This window comes from Tamandua tetradactyla, chromosome 20, assembly GCF_023851605.1.
Source record: "Tamandua tetradactyla isolate mTamTet1 chromosome 20, mTamTet1.pri, whole genome shotgun sequence".
NCBI classification, from domain to species: Eukaryota; Metazoa; Chordata; class Mammalia; order Pilosa; family Myrmecophagidae; genus Tamandua; species Tamandua tetradactyla.
The window spans coordinates 62,066,284-62,084,590 of record NC_135346.1 but is presented as its reverse complement, the minus strand read 5'-3'; the positions used below and the strand labels follow the sequence as shown (position 1 = coordinate 62,084,590).

The window sequence follows — 18,307 nt, the reverse complement described above, 5'->3', positions numbered from 1 at the left end:
CCTAACCTTCTTCCAGTGTCTTAATTGCCACTTGCAATGACTGATAGATGCCAGTACAAACATACCAAAGGTATAAAGAGACAAAGCCTATAATGAGGAAATTTTAAAAGCTTAACAAGACATACAAAAAAGAAAACATTTCATCAAACTTCCTTTTACTTGGAGAAATTAAAAAAAAAAGTAGGGTAGACACAAGACGTGAGATGCTTTTATAAATTTTTTATTTGCGAGTGTTCCCTGTTGATTCTGTTTCTCTAGAGAACCCTAACTAATACACATGCACATGTAGATTATGTTCCTATAGAGGGACACAACCAACAGGTGGGAGGCAAAGGTGTGGAAGGCTGTCCATCTCCAGCTGCTGATTTAATGTGCGTGATCAGAGCTGTGATACAGGCCGAGGAGACTAGTATCATGGTGAGAGGTAGAGGAATGATGTTGATGGCCAGAAAGAAAGCCAGGCCCTTTACCTGCCTGGCATCAACACAAGAAGATGGCTGGCATCTCTCAAAGTGACGTGCAGTGAGCACACCACCTCAGGGACACTGTCAGAGGGGACATCAGGATGGAATTGACAATCCTGCTGAGCCAGGCGAAAGCTTCCAGCTGCAGACGCAGCTGAGGATACATGATGGCCATGTAGTGAAATGGCTTGCAGATAACCGCTTAATGGTCATAGGCCACGAATGGGAGGAGAATGCACTCGATACCCCCCCCCCAGACAAGAAGGCAAAGAGTTGAATGACAAAACCCACATAGGTCATAGTTTTCTGTGGGCCCCAGAGGTTAACCAGCAGGTAGGGGATGTTACTGGGTTGAGTAGCAGAGGCCCAGGAGAGATAGGTTGCTGAGGAAGAAGTGCATGTATGTGTGAAGTTGAGTGTCCATCAGGAAGAGGAAAATTGTGATTGGGTTGTCCATCATGGCCAGAATATAGGAAAAAGTCATGCCGATGACAAACAGGACCATCTACAGCTCTGGACAGAGAATCCTAACAAAATGAATTCCCCTCCAGAGTTCTTATTGCTTCTTTCTATCACCTTTGGTTTCATGTACCTATTTGGAGAGGTTAACTTGTATATTATTAGTCATATAGAAAAATGGGCATAAACCCACCTATACATTGTTTTTTCCCAGTAATGAGGATGCATGTCATGTGCCATCCATAATTTTTAACTAGTCCACCTTGCCTGCAGATTGCCTGGAATTGTAATAAATGAAGCTAAGCAAAGATAATCCAATAGCAAAGTGATGGAAGCTATAATTTAGCCTTCTAATCTAGCCAAGTGGGTTAAGTGATTAGACATTAAAAATAATAAGAAAACTTTTCATATAATCAGAAATACGGTAAGAAATATTAAGGATACACTTTTGTCAGAATCTACTAATATTGAGCCCATTTCTCAGCTACCTTATAAAGTCCCATAAAATTTGTGGGACAGTAGCTTCAATTAATATGATCAGCTCTCACTTGCCCATGATTACAAATTCAACTAAGAAAATGTGTTGGTGACTTGAAGGGTTCCAGACCCTGCAGTGTAAGCTGCAAATACAGACAACAATGGGTCACAGTATCTATAAGTTACTCATGAAAAGTTCACGAACAAGTAACGGGCTGTTGGCTCTTGAAATAATAAGGCCCCCCACCTGCTGCTGAGCTGTTAATGATTTGCTCCAATTCCTTGACCCAGTCATTCTGAGTGGCATTATCCAAAAGACAGAGAAGCTTGTTGTAAGGTGCAAGGTTCTTCTTTCCTGCTAAATTCGCCAACAAAATGAACAGAAAAAAAATGAGGGTTGCTCTTTTGTACATTTCATGGCAAGATATTACTATGCTCAGAGGCCAGTAAACAAAAATAATCAGAATCATTGTGCAGGGTTGTTTTTGTAGTAGGTTTGTTTTCTGATCTGCATTGGTTCAATGAGATTGAATTAAATATTTACCTTATTGAATAAACACCAACCAAATATTTGGTCTGGGAACATGGAATTCCTCTAGGATCTGGAAATTAAAATGAAATATGTTTCTTTTAAAAGGGTTTATTTTCTACATGTCAATAATTAAATATTGGCTGTACGGATATAATTTCCTACTGTCAACTCATTTTAGATGGAAGACCTGGCTCTGAAGAAGTTGGGACACCAAGTAAATGGAAAATATGTAAATGCATTGCTGTTTGGCAAAAAGGAGCTGATGTCCACATGCAGGATGTGTCAAATGAGAAAGAGTTACTGACTCTAAACTCAGAAAAGGGTCACTGCCTGAGATGGAGTCTAATATAAAGAATAATTACAACTGTAATTCTTTAAAAGTGAACATAAAAACTGGAAACAAACTGGTTGGCTTAAGAAATAACTTAGGAACTGAAACTGTTAGGATTATAGCAAATCTCTAAATCTCATCTTGAAAATACATTATGTCAACGGGAATAGCAAGCTTGAAATGGTAACATGGAGACAGGGAATCTTTTACTCAAAACATTCAAGGCACTTCACATGTTTTACTAACTGCTCTGTTCCAGGTCTGCTGCTGGTATCATAAAGATGCATAAACCAAAATCCATGATCTCAACTCGCTAATTGTCTGTTTGGAATTTCAAAAATTTCAAAAATAGAAGATGTGCTTTCCACATAATCTTCTGAATAAATAACATAATGAACTGAATGCTGTACCCAAAATGACAGTATCTTGGTCCTTTTCTGGCCCGTTTTCTCCCTTCAATTACTAACTAGCATTCAGATTTACCAACCTACCACCTGTAGGTTTTGTTAGTATAATTGCCTGCTGAGTTGAATCACTGCTGAGTCAACTAGAAGATTAAGTTCATTAACACGAAAAGTTGTTGGATCTATGGTGATCTATCAGGGTATACAATCCTTGTATACTTACCAGTTCTCTGACATAATCAGTCAACATTTGAAAAGTGGATTTTTAAATTTGCTATGGTGTAAGGGTTTCTCAGCCACAAAATTTACACAGTGGGAAAGCTTTCATTTATTTAAATACCTTGGCAATAGGTTAGAGAGCCTTTATCCATTTCCTATACCCTTAATATTTTTTCTTTTCATCTGTCTGCCTTATCTGGTGGTTCTAAACTTCAATCTGGGTCATAATCTATATATACTTGTTCTTTAGTCAAATGTTCCCATGATGGTGATTACATAGAAAATGGGATAGGAGAACCACAGGAGAATTAGATGGGGGAAAAGCCATTTGTAAACTCAAGAGGTGCTATCTCTGCAAAGGAAGTGTTTACAGATTTCCCACATGACAATATATTTCCAAAGAAGCTGATTATAGTAGACTGAGGAGCCGTAGAACTTCCAGGCATTTGTCATAACAGATGTAGCACTGTAAAAGGAGCTGAGAAACCCAAGTGACCTCAGGCAAGTCATCTTAGTGATTACATCTGTTCAATAAATGCTTTTTTTAATAAATTTTTTTCTCTGTATCTTCATTTTCTCCACTACAGAACAGTGTTAATAATATTGAACTTGCTCTTATGTTAGGGCTCTCTGAATATCATGTTATCATGTTCCACCTGTTCTGAGTACTTGAGATTTGTCAGAATTTAAACTAAAACAGAGCCAACTAACCATTGATAAAAATACATGTAAGTTGAAAAAGTTTATCATACATTTAAAAATATTTCACCTAACCATGAACATCCCTAATTACCTGTTAAAATGAAGGATTATTAGCCAGATCTGTGATCCTGCGATTTTGCTCAAGGCCCTCTCTATCTTAGTATCTGAAACACAAATTCACACCTTCGGTGGGCTTGGGTCTAACCAGGAGAATTTATTTCATCAGACATATATCACAGGATTTCTTGGAACTTTATGTGATACACTTGTATTTGAAGGCACTCAAAATTTTGGTGAGAAGAAGAATATTTATGAGGAAAAGAGAACAAAAAATTTAATAAAATATGAGACATTAGACGATTCTGAATGTTCAAAAGCATCAATATTCCAGAACCCATCATCTCAAATAGTATGCACCTGCCGGCATGTTGTTTAGGAAAAGACTCCTTGCTGAAGTAATATTATCCATTCATACTATAACCTGCATTAATTTCTTAGAAGTGGTGCATAATTTAGGATAAGATACTGCTGCTGGATTGATGCAGCCCTGATGGAGCGCCTCTTGCTAAAGTCATTCCCTCATGTTAAATGGGTAAGTAGTAGATAGGGGAAGCCAGTGTAGTATCAAACTGACGGCCACAGCCCAGCACCTCCCTTTGTTTTCAATAAGATCTTGAAAAAGAGTTTCAGCTAAGATTTTTTGTTATAAAACACCAGCAATTGGCCTCCTATTCGTCCACCTATGTTGCATACCAACAGCCTGTTATCTGTCTTTTTTATATTTTAACAATGTCCTGGTTCCAGGTTTGGAAGGGGAACTCTGGAGATACAATGAATAGAAAATAAAGGAGTAGTAAAGGACCAAATGGTTGGTCCATTGTTACTAAAGCAAAATGACAAAGAGAGACATTCAAGCTTTTTGACTAAGCTAAACTCTAACTAGAGTTGACCAAAAGAAACATGAGCAATTGTCCTGACCAAGGAAATGCTTTCATCTGTGATTCTCTTAAGAAAAACAAACTGCAAAATCATTTACCACCGGATTTTGTAATTCTCTGTACATTATACGAAGCACATATTGTTGAATAATGGTGTGTTACATAAATAAATTCATTAACAGGTCTTATTTCCCGTTAGTAGCAGAAACCCATAGGCAGATCATTTCCAGAGCAGTGTCTGGATAGATTTGAGAGGATGTGCCCAACAGCTCTTCTTGCAGTTAATGTATGTGTTTAGGGAAGATTGGGAGGGTAATTTTGGGGAGCAAAAAAGATTGAACTAAGAGGGTGTTACAAAAAAAAAGATTGCATGTTGATTGAGAAAACTTAATTTAGTTACTATTGCAAATACTGGGGAATAAGGATTAAAATGGTCAAACTAGCAGATTGATTGGATTATTTGACCTATTCAATACTGGCATTATCACTTTACAGATGCAACTTGAAAACGAGGAAAAAAGAACATTAACGTTCAAAAATACCGACCCAAAAGAAATAAGTGTTCAGGGTGTATTCAGAGCTCACTTTCAAGGGATGGTGGGTACTTACTTAATGAAATGGAGCCATTATTTTACCATTTCAGAAAATATCATCCCTCCACTTTCTCCTTTAGAAATGGGAATATTTGACGCTAATCTCACACCTCCATTACAAAGTTCCTTTCATACACTAAACTATAGGGAAATTTAAAGCTTTTAATGGTGTTAAGAAAGCAGCATTACATTCTTGTGAATTTCTTAGTAAGGGCTTAAATTGTTTGTGCTATTGGACTACCCAGGTCTTTAGGTCTTCTTTCATTCCCTATAGATGCAAGGACTATCTCAAAGGGAAACAATTATCAAGGGACTTTTTTTTACAAGTGAAACTTATCTTTTTAGTATTTTTATTGAGCTATCTTCACCTACCTACCATGCAATCCATCCAACATATAAAATCAAGGATTCATGATATCATCTCACAGTTGAGGATTCATCGCCATGATCATTCTTAGAGCATTTGCATTATCCCAGAAAACAAAATTAAAAGAAAAAAGAAAACCCCAAACAAACCATACCCCTTACCCCTCCATGTTATTGACCACTGGTATTGCAATCTACCCAGTTTCAAGACTTACAATAGGATAGGTTAACTAAAATAAGGCAGTATCGACATATATATAATATAGAACAAAACAAAACATCCCAGAGTAGATCCATACAAACACAGGAAACTGACTTGTTTTGTGATATAGTTATACAATCATTGTCAAAGAACAGGGCTACTGGATTACTGTTCAATTCCTCAGGTATTTCCTCTATAGTGAGTCAGTAGTCACAGTCATTTGTTAAATCCTAATTTCTCAGTTACACCCCTTTCCACTCATTTGACCTTCTCTCAGTCCTCAGTGCTGTCTGGGCAATGGCCATTTTAGCATCTTCGTGCTGGAAAGGGGCACTGAACTTCTGAAATCGAGGATGGACTGGCTGTCATTCTTGGAGAATCCAGACAGTACCTCAGGTTTTCAGGCTTATCTGGCTTATGATCACTCTGGAGACTTAAGTTTCTGAGAAAATAAACTTTCTGAGAAAAACCTTTACAGAGACTTAGAGCTCAGGGCATTCCCTAGGGCATTCACGAAAACTGTGGTAGGGGCATGGCATACTGTGGTGGTTCGAAATACATGGCTGAAACTTGCATAAGGGTAACCTCCAGAATGACCTCTCAACTCTGAAATCACTTAGCCACTGATCTTTATTTTATTTCATTTCTTTTCTTCCTATTGGTCACTCTGAAATGCCATGATGCAGGGTCAGGCTCATCCCTGGGAGTCTTGTCCTCCAATGCCAGGGAGACTTATACCCCTGGGAATCATGCCCTTTTATGTAGGGGTGAAGTGTAATGAGTTTATTTTCAGAGTTGGCTTGAAAAGAGAGGTCACATCTGAGCAACTAAAGAAAGTCTCTGGGGTGACTCTTAGGCATAATTACATGCAGGCCTAGCTTCACCACTGCAGAAATAAGTTTCATAAGGATGAGCCTCAAGACTGAGGGCTTCATTTATTAAACTGTGAGTCCTTAATGCCTGACCGACTATCAGGATTTCCCCAGGTGGGGAAGTTTAATAGATCCACATTTTTTCCCAATCCTTCAAGGGGACTTTGTAAATACTTTTTATTTTCTGCCCAAAATAGCGTGGAAGGAATCGGATACAAAGTAATAAGACCAGTACAGAATAAGATCTGACTCCCAGTCTAGGTTCCATGTAATTAGGTTCTCTAAATAAACTGTAGCATGCTACAGAAAAATTAAATTTTGAACAAAATAAACATCTCTTCCCTTGGTCTACCACAGAGGTAGGAGTTTTAAATTACAGACAACATCATCCTTTATTCTGATTTACCTTAGTCCTAACCAGATCCATTACTACATACACCTAACTGGAGTTTATTTCTTTTTCAGCTTCTTTAACAACTGTTCTATGGAGTAATGCTGACTCTCAGAGCTGCAGAACTCTAACTCTGAGTCTCAGGTGTCCCACAGATGCCCAGTGTTCCAGGGAGACCAGGTTATACACAAAGAGTACTTTACCTTGGAATTCAGACCTAACAACTAAAACTTAAGAATAGATATGATGACAGTAAAAGCTTCCAATCTAAGAAACTTTAAAATGAGACTTATTTGAATATTCTATACTTGTTAATCAATGATTGCCCAATCTCTGTCCACTTTCTATCCCCTGATTGTCCGGGACTTCTCGCTCAGCTTCTGGTCCCCGGCCGGCGGAGGGAACAGGAGGGAGAGAGAGACAGACGCAGACAAACCGACTTGAATGGCAGACACAAATCCAAAGCACACGGCAGTTGTGAGCACAGACCTTTACTGGAGCTAAGCTTGCATTCTCTGTAACAGGTTCCGCGCGGGCTAGAATACCCCACGGGGGAGCAACCTCTATGCGGCCGTCAGGTACGGCTCCCTGCGGGTCGTCTCCACCCACCCTGTCCGGGTAACCTCTTATATACTGTGCCCAAACCCAATAGGTTAGTGCCACGTATACAGAGGTGATTGGAAGATAGGGTTGGTGGGCGCGTGCGTCATACGCGGAAACAGGATGCGGGCGCCATCTTGACTCACTCGATAGGCGGGGGGAACTCTAGAGCAGGCCGCAGCGTGTCCACTAGGCCAGACCCGGGAGGCGGCTCTCCACATCTCCCCCTTTTTTATTCATTTTGACCCAGTGTCTCCATTGATGAGTGAGCTCCCGTGGGCCACTCAGGCCCACTACATGTTTTGGTGCTTTGGGGAGTCTGGACTAGGCTTGCTAGGCACCAACCAGAATGCCACCTCATATAGAGACCGAAGAGCCCGTGAGCTGGAAACCACGTGACTCTCCCTGCAGTGCTTCGCCTCGCAACTGGGTTAGGAGGGGGGCAGGAGAGCGGCAACCAGGGTCGAAAGTGTCACTAGGCATCTGTGCAATGGCTGGAGCCTAGTCTGGCCAGGACCGTTACTCCGCCATAGAGATTATCCTGAGACTAAAATTATGACTCCTGGCGCTGCCTTTTATACCCGGGACGTGGCCATGGGCTTTGCGGCAGACCTTGCCTTCGAGCGTCCCACCTTGAGTGGCTGGGATGGGTCATACAGTGAGGGGAAGGACTGGGTAGCGGGACGGTCGTTGCCAGGAGCATCAGGGGCGAGTGACATAGCCAACATGGTAGTGACACGTAATTGCTGCTGTGTCTGGAGCAAGCGTTCTAACAAACATTTAACAGTGACTAAACCCACTAATAGTCCCACCGCTACGAGAATCCAAGTAGTCAAATTGGGTCAAGAGAACCAAGAGGTGACTCGGTTCCACAGACTTTGTACAGTCTCGCCCAGTTTGGAAAGGTCGAAGGCAACGGGGGTTAACTTGATCTTCCCAAGCACTTTAAGGTCTGATTCCACCTGTTGGGAGAGTGGGGGGTATTAAAACTGGTCCCCCTTCTAAACAATCGAAGGGTGATCGGCGTTTTCGTTGCCATCTCGTCAGTCGCCGCCGTCATCAGCAGAGTTGGAGGCCTGATCTGATGGTTCAGGTTGAAGGCTTGTTGGTGTAAGCGGGTCCGTTGTCTGTTTTTAATATTTTCGGCTTACCCCAAGCTGCCCAAGCGGCAAGGCAGTGTGCAATTACTTGGTGGACTCTTTCTCCTGATTCGGCAGAGGCAAATAAAACTTGAGAACAAGTATCCACTGACACATGCAGGTATTTAACTTTACCATACTCTGAGTGATGGGTGACATCCATTTGCCAAATGTCTCCCGGGATGAGACCTTTAGGGTTAACCCCAACTGAAGGGACTGCTCTTTGTTCTACACAATTTCCGCACGCTCGGACTATATCTCTAGCTGTCGCACGTGGTATATTAAACCGCCTAGCTAGGGTACCTGCATTGATGTGAAATCTGTCATGGAATTCTCGGGCTTGCTGATATGGTGTCAGCGCAGGGAAGATGTGCGGCTGTCGAGTGGCTACATCTACTATGTGATTTCCTTGTGCCATGGGGCCAGGCAGGCCTGTATGCGCTCTAATGTGAGTTATGTAGAAAGGATGTTGTCTGGCACATATTGTCTCTTGAAGTTTGATAAAGAATGGTCTTACTGAGGAGGAATATTTTATAATGCCCACCGTCTCTAAAATATTTACAGAATTTACGACATAAATCGAATCAGATATAATATTTAGGGGATCGGTAATTTCTTTCAGGACTGTAATAATGACCTGTAATTCTACCCATTGAGGTCTCTGTGGTTGGAAGAACACAGTTTTAGGAGAACCTCCTTCTACGCAATATGCTCCTGAACCGGAGCTGGAACCGTCCGTGTACACGGTGAGGGCGTTCACTAGTGGCTTGGGTGAAGTCACTCTAGGAAAGATTACTGGGTGTCGGGTAACGAATTGCAAGAGGGGATCTTTTGGGTATTGGTTGTCAATACTTCCTAAAAAGGTACACCGGAGAATGGCCCATTGATCTATACATCCAGTAAGTGTCTCAAGTTGCTGGGAAGAGTAAGGTACTCTGAGGTTTTTAGGTTGTTGGCCAAAATGTTGTACGGCCCTTTTTATGGCTTCTAAGGCCAACTCTGCAATCGCCGTAGGATAATGCTCTAAACTCTTCTTAGGAGAAACTCCGGGGTGGACCCAGAGTAATGGTCCCTGTTGCCACAGCACCGCCGTGGGCTGTAGCTCTGTTGGCAGTAAGCAGGCCTCAAAGGGCTCATGGGGGTTTATTCTTTTTAAAGCAGCGCTACTGAGTGCCTGTTCTACTTGATATAGTGCTTGCCTCGCTTCGGGAGTGAGGTGCCGGGGCGAAGTTATGTTCGAATCCCCTTTTAGCAAGTCAAATAAAGGCGCTAATTTGGCATTAGGTAATTTCAGGTACGGGCGAATCCAATTGATATCTCCCATGAGTTTTTGCAAGTCATTGAGGGTATGTATGTTGTCTAGCCTAAGAGACACCTTTCGGGGGGATACATGAGTAGGTGTAATTTTTGCCCCCAGGAAGGTGGTAATCTCTGCTATCTGGACTTTTTCAGGGGCTACTTCTAGGTTGGCTTTTCTAAGTGTAAGGATTAAATGTGACAGAGCTGTCTTAAGGAGATCTGTGTCTTTATGAGTCAGCAAAATGTCATCCATATAATGAAGGATTTTTACTTGGGGGAAGTGCTGCCGGGTATCGGCCAGTTTTGCAGCAACATACAACTGGCACATGGTAGGGCTGTTAGTCATGCCCTGGGGCAGGACTGTCCACTCGAAGCGGTGACAGGGCTTCTCTTGATTTAGAGAGGGCACAGTAAAAGCAAATTTTGGGGTATCCTCAGGGTGAAGTGGAATGGAAAAGAAGCAGTCCTTGAGATCCAAGATGACAATAGGCCAATGTTTTGGTAGAGCTGAGAGGAGGGGCAGCCCAATCTGAACAGGTCCTAAGGGCTCCATGCAGTTATTAATAGCCCTTAAGTCATGTAACAGTCTCCATTTACCTGATTTCTTTTTTATGACAAATACGGGGGTGTTCCAAGGTGATGTGGAAGGAATGATGTGGCCCTTTTTTAGTTGTGCTGACACAAGAGTGTGTAACGCTGAGAGTTTTTCCTTTGGTAAGGGCCACTGAGGCACCCAAACCGGGGTTTCGGTTTTCCACCTTAGTCTTATAGGTGTGGATGGGAATCTCCCCTCAGTGGCCCCTAGGAAAAACCCAGGCCTCGTTTATCAGAATTGGAGACAGCCTGTATAGGTGTTGTGCGCCCCTGCAATGAGGCTCCTAAGCCTTTGCCAGGGACATATCCCATTCCTTTTAACAGATGCTTAGAAGTTGGAGAACAGTTACTGGTCAAAGTAACGTCCATCTGGGCTAGAATGTCTCTTCCCCATAAGGACACGGGCAGGGCTAACACATAAGGCTGAAAGCTACCTTGATGTCCTTCTTCATCTGCCCAATGAAGGGCAGTTGCACTCAGCATGGGTGCTGAGACCTGGCCTATTCCTCTAATGGTGTCCTCCGCCTTGCACGTCGGCCAGGCGGAGGGCCATTCTTGTTGTCTTATAATCGACCGATCGGCCCCGGTATCTAGCAGGCCCAGGAAGGGTCTGCCTTGTACCTTAATAGTCAACATGGGTCGAGACTCCAGAGACATATGGAGGCCCTCAAAAACTTCTCCAGTAGACCCAAATCCCTTATCTCCTCTTTGTCTGGCTTTACTCGGAAAGAGCGGATGTAAGCTGGGCAAGAGCAGGAGCTGTGCCAGCTTATCACCCTCTGCAATGACCAGAGTACCTTGCTGAGATTGTACCATAATCTGGACATAACCTGTGAAATCTGAGTCTACAATACCTGGTATAACTGTTAATCCTTTCAAGGCTGTGGATGCTCTCCCTAATAGGAGCCCCACAGTACCTGTTGGTAAGGGCCCTTTAAAGGAGGTCCCCACCAATTGGGCTCCCATGGAGGGGGTCAGTACAAGCCTGGAGGTGGCACAGAGGTCCAGTCCTGCTGATCCGGGGGATGCACGAACGTGGACGGGTGTTGTGTCGTCGTATGGCAAGCAAGGGGGCCCACCGGAAGGGCGGACCCCCTCTGCCCGTTTTTTGGAACCTGCTCAGGACGGCCAGAAATGCGCTTGCCCTGCGCATCGAAGGCTGATCTACAGTCTTCTGCGCGATGGGGTCCCTTGCGGCAACGGCCACATAGTCTGGTCATCGCATGCGGCCTATCATATTGTTGAGTGGTGGGTGGTTGGTCTTTATTGGGACAGTTTCTCTTAATGTGTCCCGACCGGCCACAGTGATAACATCCCTTAGGTCTTATTCCTAAGTCTTTGGTTTTCTTTGTATTTACTTGTAAGGAGCTGGCTAGCATGGCAGCTAGACCTGCAGCAGTTAACGGGCTGCCAGCGTCTCTACAGAGACGAACCCACTCCGTCATGCTCTTTCCCTTGTTTTGTACCAGGATAGCTTTACACTCTTTATTGCATTGTTCAAATATCATTTGTTTGACTACGGTCTCTGCTACTCCTGGGTCTGAGAAAATTCTCTCAGCCGCAGTTTGCATTCTGGCTACAAAATCCACGAATGGTTCAGTGGGGCCCTGGTGTATGCTACTGAGTGAAGCTTGAGCCTTTCCCTGGCCTGCCAACTTTTTCCAGGCGCCTATGAAACAGCGGAAAATCTGTCCATAGACTTCTTGAGGGAACCCTGTTTGATTCTGGGAATGGGCACCTTTCCCCAATAGCATATCTGCATTCCACCCGCCACGTCTCCCCGCTGCGTTTTTTGCGGCTTGTTCCTCAGCCAACTCCTCAAACCATGCTTTCCAATCTATGTATCGGCCTGGTGGCAAAGAAGCACGGGCCAACTGATATATATCTGCGGGTGTGTGATTCAGGGCGGAAAGGTTTTCAACCATATTCAATGTAAAAGGGGCATTGGGGCCATACTGATGGACGGCCTGCCTCAACTCCTTTAAGACTTTGTAATCATATGACTCATACTGATTATTACCTTGGGGATTGATAATAACCGGGTACATTTCTGAAGCTGGTTCTGGCTTAAGCGGTTGGTAACCGCCCAGCACACCGAAAGGTCTAAAGGTTGAAAAAGGAATCCAATTCCAGAAATGCCTCCCTCTATTGTTTGATGACGTGGGACCCTGAGGGCCTGCGTACGCAGGCGGGGGGGCACAGCTGTAACTGCCCCTCCCTAGACCAGCCTGTAGGGGGTTCCGGGTCTCGCAAAGGAGGGCCACTGTAATTACCTGATTCGGCCACCAGAGGGAGCCCGTGGTGAGGGTTTTTGGCGAGATCACCAAAACCATTCACCGGAAACCGCCGCGCCCCTGCAGCAGGCGCTGGCGGGGCGGAAGGCTGCGTGGGTGAGACAGGGGGCCTCCCCCAATCGATCAGCGGAGGCGCGTCTGCACCCTCGGTCTCATCACCATCTGACTCTAAGTCAGAGGTGTCTGAACTAGTGCTTGACTCTGGCGGCTTACAAGTGGGCGGCTCATTTTCACAGGAGCCGTCCGCTAAAAGGGTCTTTAAGGGAGCTAACAAAGGTGAACTTCCTGACTGCCCCATGCTTGCAGTCGGCACTGGACCTTAACCAATCGGGGAGCTCTCCCGACTCACTGGGGCTACCTGAACGCCCACAGCCCTTAACTCTCACGTAATAGGAAGCACTTACCCTCTCACGTTGATCAGGCGCGGAGGTTCCGCCGTGAACCCGAGAAGCACGTCCTCACCAGCTCGGGGAGAGGCAGCAGAAGAAGGGTCCCCGTACGGGCCACCACTTGTCCGGAACTTCTCGCTCAGCTTCTGGTCCCCGGCCGGCGGAGGGAACAGGAGGGAGAGAGAGACAGACGCAGACAAACCGACTTGAATGGCAGACACAAATCCAAAGCACACGGCAGTTGTGAGCACAGACCTTTACTGGAGCTAAGCTTGCATTCTCTGTAACAGGTTCCGCGCGGGCTAGAATACCCCACGGGGGAGCAACCTCTATGCGGCCGTCAGGTACGGCTCCCTGCGGGTCGTCTCCACCCACCCTGTCCGGGTAACCTCTTATATACTGTGCCCAAACCCAATAGGTTAGTGCCACGTATACAGAGGTGATTGGAAGATAGGGTTGGTGGGCGCGTGCGTCATACGCGGAGGCAGGATGCGGGCACCATCTTGACTCACTCGATGGGCGGGGGGAACTCTAGAGCAGGCCGCAGCGTGTCCACTAGGCCAGACCCGGGAGGCGGCTCTCCACACCTGATAACCTTGAATTCAATTCTCAGAATTTGCTCAGTATAGCTAGTCTACATTAGTGAGAACATACATTATTTGCCCATTTTTTTCTGACTTACTTAACTCAACATAATGTGTTCCAGGTTCATTCTCCTCGTTGCTTGCCTTATGACATCATAACTTTCTGTAGCCACTCATTATTCTGTCATATGCATGCACCATGTGTTGCCTTCCATTCAACACCAAGGGACTTTCTGAAAGGTGTAGAGGAAGGCAAATAATATAATCAATAATTTCATCTCAGACATATTACTGAAATTTACAAATGAGAATCAAGGCAAATAATTCCTCTTAAGAGTATCAGAAGATTGACTGAACACATTTTTACCTGGAGTCACAAATAATTTGACTTATTTTTCTTCCGTACTTGAAAACAGTAAATTGCATATGAGAGGAAAATATAAAAAATACAAACTCTTTAAACTATTAAGCTTTAATCCTTCTCTAATTGCTCAATGCGTTGCTTAAATGCTGGAGATACAACAACAGCAACAAAAATGAAGAGGCAGAGTTTCTTCGTCAAATGTTCACACACAAAATCACCCAAGCATTGGCATGACTTACAAAGAAGATTGTCAAAATCAGCAAATCATACCTGACAAATGTAGTGCATACTGCTGAAATGATGATGAGAATGTAAGCTTGATTTGAACAGGACAATGACAGGAGCAGATAGAGATTTAGTTGTTTCTTAAACAAGTAATAGAAATTGAGAACAGCGAGTCCTTAAATTGAAGAAAGACAGTCATGCTTGTGAAGAGAAAAGAGATGCTAATTTGTAAGTAATATAAAGGAACTTTCAACTTTCCACTCAGGTGGGACACCTGACACTCAGAGTTAGAGTTCTGCAGCTCTGAGAGTCAGCATTACTCCATAGAACAGTTGTTAAAGAAGCTGAAAAAGAAATAAAACTCCAGTTAGGTGTATGTAGTAATGGATCTGGTTAGGACTAAGGTAAATCAGAATAAAGGATGATGTTGGCTGTAATTTGAACAGCAAAGTTACTTGAGCTAATAAACAAATTCAGCAAGGTGGAAGGATATAAAATCAATGCGCAAAAATCAGTAACATTTCTATACACGAGCAATGAGTTAGCTGAGGAGTCAGTTATGGAAAAAATTCCATTCAAAATAGTAAGTAAAAGAATCAAATACTTAGGAATGAATTTAACTAGGAATGTAAAGGACTTGAACACAGAAAACTACGTAACATTGTTAAAAGAAATCAAAAGAGATCTAAATAGGTGGAAAGACACTCCCTACTCATGGATAGGAGGGCTAAATGGAGTTAAGATGTCAATTCCCCCCAAATTGATCTACAGATTCAACAGTGCCAATCAAAATTCCAACAACCTACTTTGAAGATTTGGAAAAGCTGACTACCAAATTCCTCTGGAAGGGAAAGAGACCCCGAATAACTAAAAGCATACTAAAAAAAGAATGAAGTGGGATGATTAACACTCCTCGACTTTAAAATCTATTCTAAAGCCACAGTGGTCAGAATAGCATGGTACTGGCACAAAAATAGAGACATTAACCAATGGAATTGAATTGAGAGTGCAGAAATCAACCACCAAATCTATGGACAACTGATTTTTGACAAGGCCCTGAAATTGGGTGTGGAAGAACTGGATAACAATAGCCAAGAGAATGAAAGAGGACCCCTATCTTACATGCTACATAAAAATTAAGTCAAAGTGGATCAAACATCTAAATATAAGAACTAACACCATAAAATAGAAGAAAATGTAGGAAAACATCTTTAAGATCTAGTAATAGGAGGTAGCTTCCTAAGCTTTATACCCAAAGCACAAGCAACAAAAGAAAAACTAGATAAATGGAATTCCTCAAAATCAAAGGCTTCTGCACCTCAAAAGACTTTGTCAAAAAGCTGAAGAGGCAGCCAAGTCAATGGGAGAAAATATTTGGAAGTCACAAATCAGACAAAGGTTTGATTTCCTGTATATGCAAAGAAATCATACAACTCAACAACAAAAGAATGAGCAATCCAGTAATAAGATGGGCTAGAGATACGAATAAGCACTTTTCTGAAGAGCAAACTACAGATGGCTCAAAAGCACAGGAAGAGATGCTCATTTTCACTGGCTATAAGGGAAATGCAGATCAAGACTACAGTGAGATACCACCATAAGAATGGCTGCCATTAAACAATCAGGAAACTGGAAATGCTGGAGAGGATGTGGAGAACCTGGGACACATATGCACTGCTAGTGGGAATGTATAATGGTGCAGACACTACAGAAGACTGTTTAGTGGTTCCTTAGGAAGCTAAATATCAAACTGCCCTATGACCCATCAATAGCACTATTTGGTATATACCCAGAAGACCTGAAAGCAATGACACAAAAAGACATTTGCACACTGATGTTCATAGCAGCATTATTCACAATCGCCAAAAGATGGAAAGAAACCAAATGCCCATCAACAGATGAGTGGATCAACAAAAGATGGTATACACATATATTGGAATATTATGCAGCAGTAAGACAAAATGACGTCCTGAAGCACATGACAAAATGAATGAGCTGTGAGGACATAATGCTGAGTGAAATTAGCCAGACACAGAAGGATAGATACTGTATGTTCTAGTTTGCTAGCTGCTGGAATGCAATATACCAGAAACAGAATGGCTTTTAAAAAGCGGAATCTAATAAGTTGCTAGTTTACAGTTCTAAGACCAAGAAAATGTCCCAGTTACAACAAGTCTATAGAAATGTCCAATCAAAGGCATCCAGGGAATGATACCTTGGTCAAGAAGGCCAATGAAGTTCAGGGTCTCTCCCTCAAGTAGAAGGGCACATGGCGAACACAGTCAGAATTTCTCTCATTTGGAAAGGCACGTGATGAACACGGTCAGGGTTCCTGTCTCATCTGGAAGGGCACATGGCGAACAGAGTCAGAATTTCTCTCATTTGGAAAGGCACATGATGAACACGGTCAGGGTTCCTCTCTCATCTGGAAGGGCACATGGCAAACACGGGGTCATCCACCAGCTTTCTCTCCTGGCTTCCTGCTTCATGAAGCTCCCAGGAGGCGTTTTCCTTCTTCATCTCCAAAGGTCGCTGGCAGATGGACTCTGCTTTTTGTGGCTATGTCGTTCTGTTCTGCTCTCTCTGAATCTCACATTCTCCAAAATGTTTCCTTTTTTATAGGACTCCAGAAGCTTATCAAGACCCACCCAAATGGGTGGAGGCATGTCGTCACCTAATCCAGCTTAACAACCAGTCATGATTAAATCACATCTCCAAGGAGATGATCTGATTACAGTTTCAAACATACAGTATTGAATAGGGATTATTCTGCCTTTATGAAATGGGATTTTGATTAAGACATAGCTTTTCTAGGGGACATACATCCTTTCAAACCAGCACACTATATGATTCCACTTTTATGACCAGCATAAAGGTATAATCAGAGACTTATACAGGGGATTTAGAGATACATAGAAGCTAGAGATGGGTGAACCATTAGCCAATGAGGTTGAACTCCAATGCAAGGGAGTAGATAGAAGTGAAGGTGATTCTCTAGTGGATTTAGAAGTAATATTATCATATTGAAGATGAACAAGAGTGAAAGGGGCTGTATAGACCTACGGGTCCCACTGATTCACACTAGAAATACGAATGAGCTCTTGTAAGAATTATTTAAAAGATATGATTCTTATATAAAGAGTGTTTTATATAAAACAGGTACAGGGGGAAACTGTTATTGCATGCTATGAACTATGTTGAAAGGAAACTATCAGCACTACCACAGCAACAGCAGAGGTAAATAATGGAGTGAGGGACAAGAGTTAAGAGGAGGTTTAGATCTCCTATTTGGTGAGAGTGTGTTTTTTGTTTTTCTCTCTCTTGGGAACAATAAAATTATCTAAAATTGAGAATGTTGATGGACTGTGGACTTTGGACCCTCGACATGATGCCCGATGAATGCAGATGACTGAAGGAGGCACGGACGGAGAAGTAGAATGGCGAATGATGGTGTGTACTTATGAAACAAGGCTGTGCTGTTACAAAAAGGAACATTGTCGTGAGACATGCAATGATGTGAATGAACATGTGGGATATTTGGTGAGACAAAACAAACCAGAATATGATCACCTTTAGAAAATGCTCATAAGAAAACAGGGGCCTAAATTGTCAGCTTTTAGAGCAGACACATTAAGTCCAGAGTGGTGATTATTATTTCTGGATTTTGAGATGCTGTTTTATATATATAACCTGATGTTTAGAGATAAGAATGAAGCCGAATAGGTTGGGGTTAAAGTAATTCAGGGCCATAGGGGTAAGGAAGACAGTGTCTATATTTTAGAACCACACATACTCTTTGAGAACAATGGAAGAAAGGTTTATTTGATCTGTAACTGAAATTTTCTGTAGTGCATAATTTAATTCAACCT

The 18,307-nt window shown here is 42.9% G+C and overlaps 1 long non-coding RNA gene and 1 pseudogene across 1 annotated transcript in view; both read right to left on the bottom strand.

Moving 5' to 3' along the window:
• LOC143664232 (uncharacterized) overlaps positions 1–14,098 on the bottom strand; it is a 62,124-nt gene extending 48,026 nt beyond the window's left edge. Inside the window, exons 1-3 of the long non-coding RNA XR_013166385.1 lie at positions 13,948–14,098; positions 3,680–3,752; positions 1,945–2,002 (exon numbers count right to left, since the gene is read on the bottom strand). This is a non-coding gene — a long non-coding RNA (uncharacterized LOC143664232). The remainder of the gene's footprint in view (positions 1–1,944; positions 2,003–3,679; positions 3,753–13,947) is intronic.
• Positions 265–1,139, bottom strand: LOC143664750 (putative olfactory receptor 2W6 pseudogene; annotated as a pseudogene).
• Positions 14,099–18,307: the final 4,209 nt, after the last annotated feature.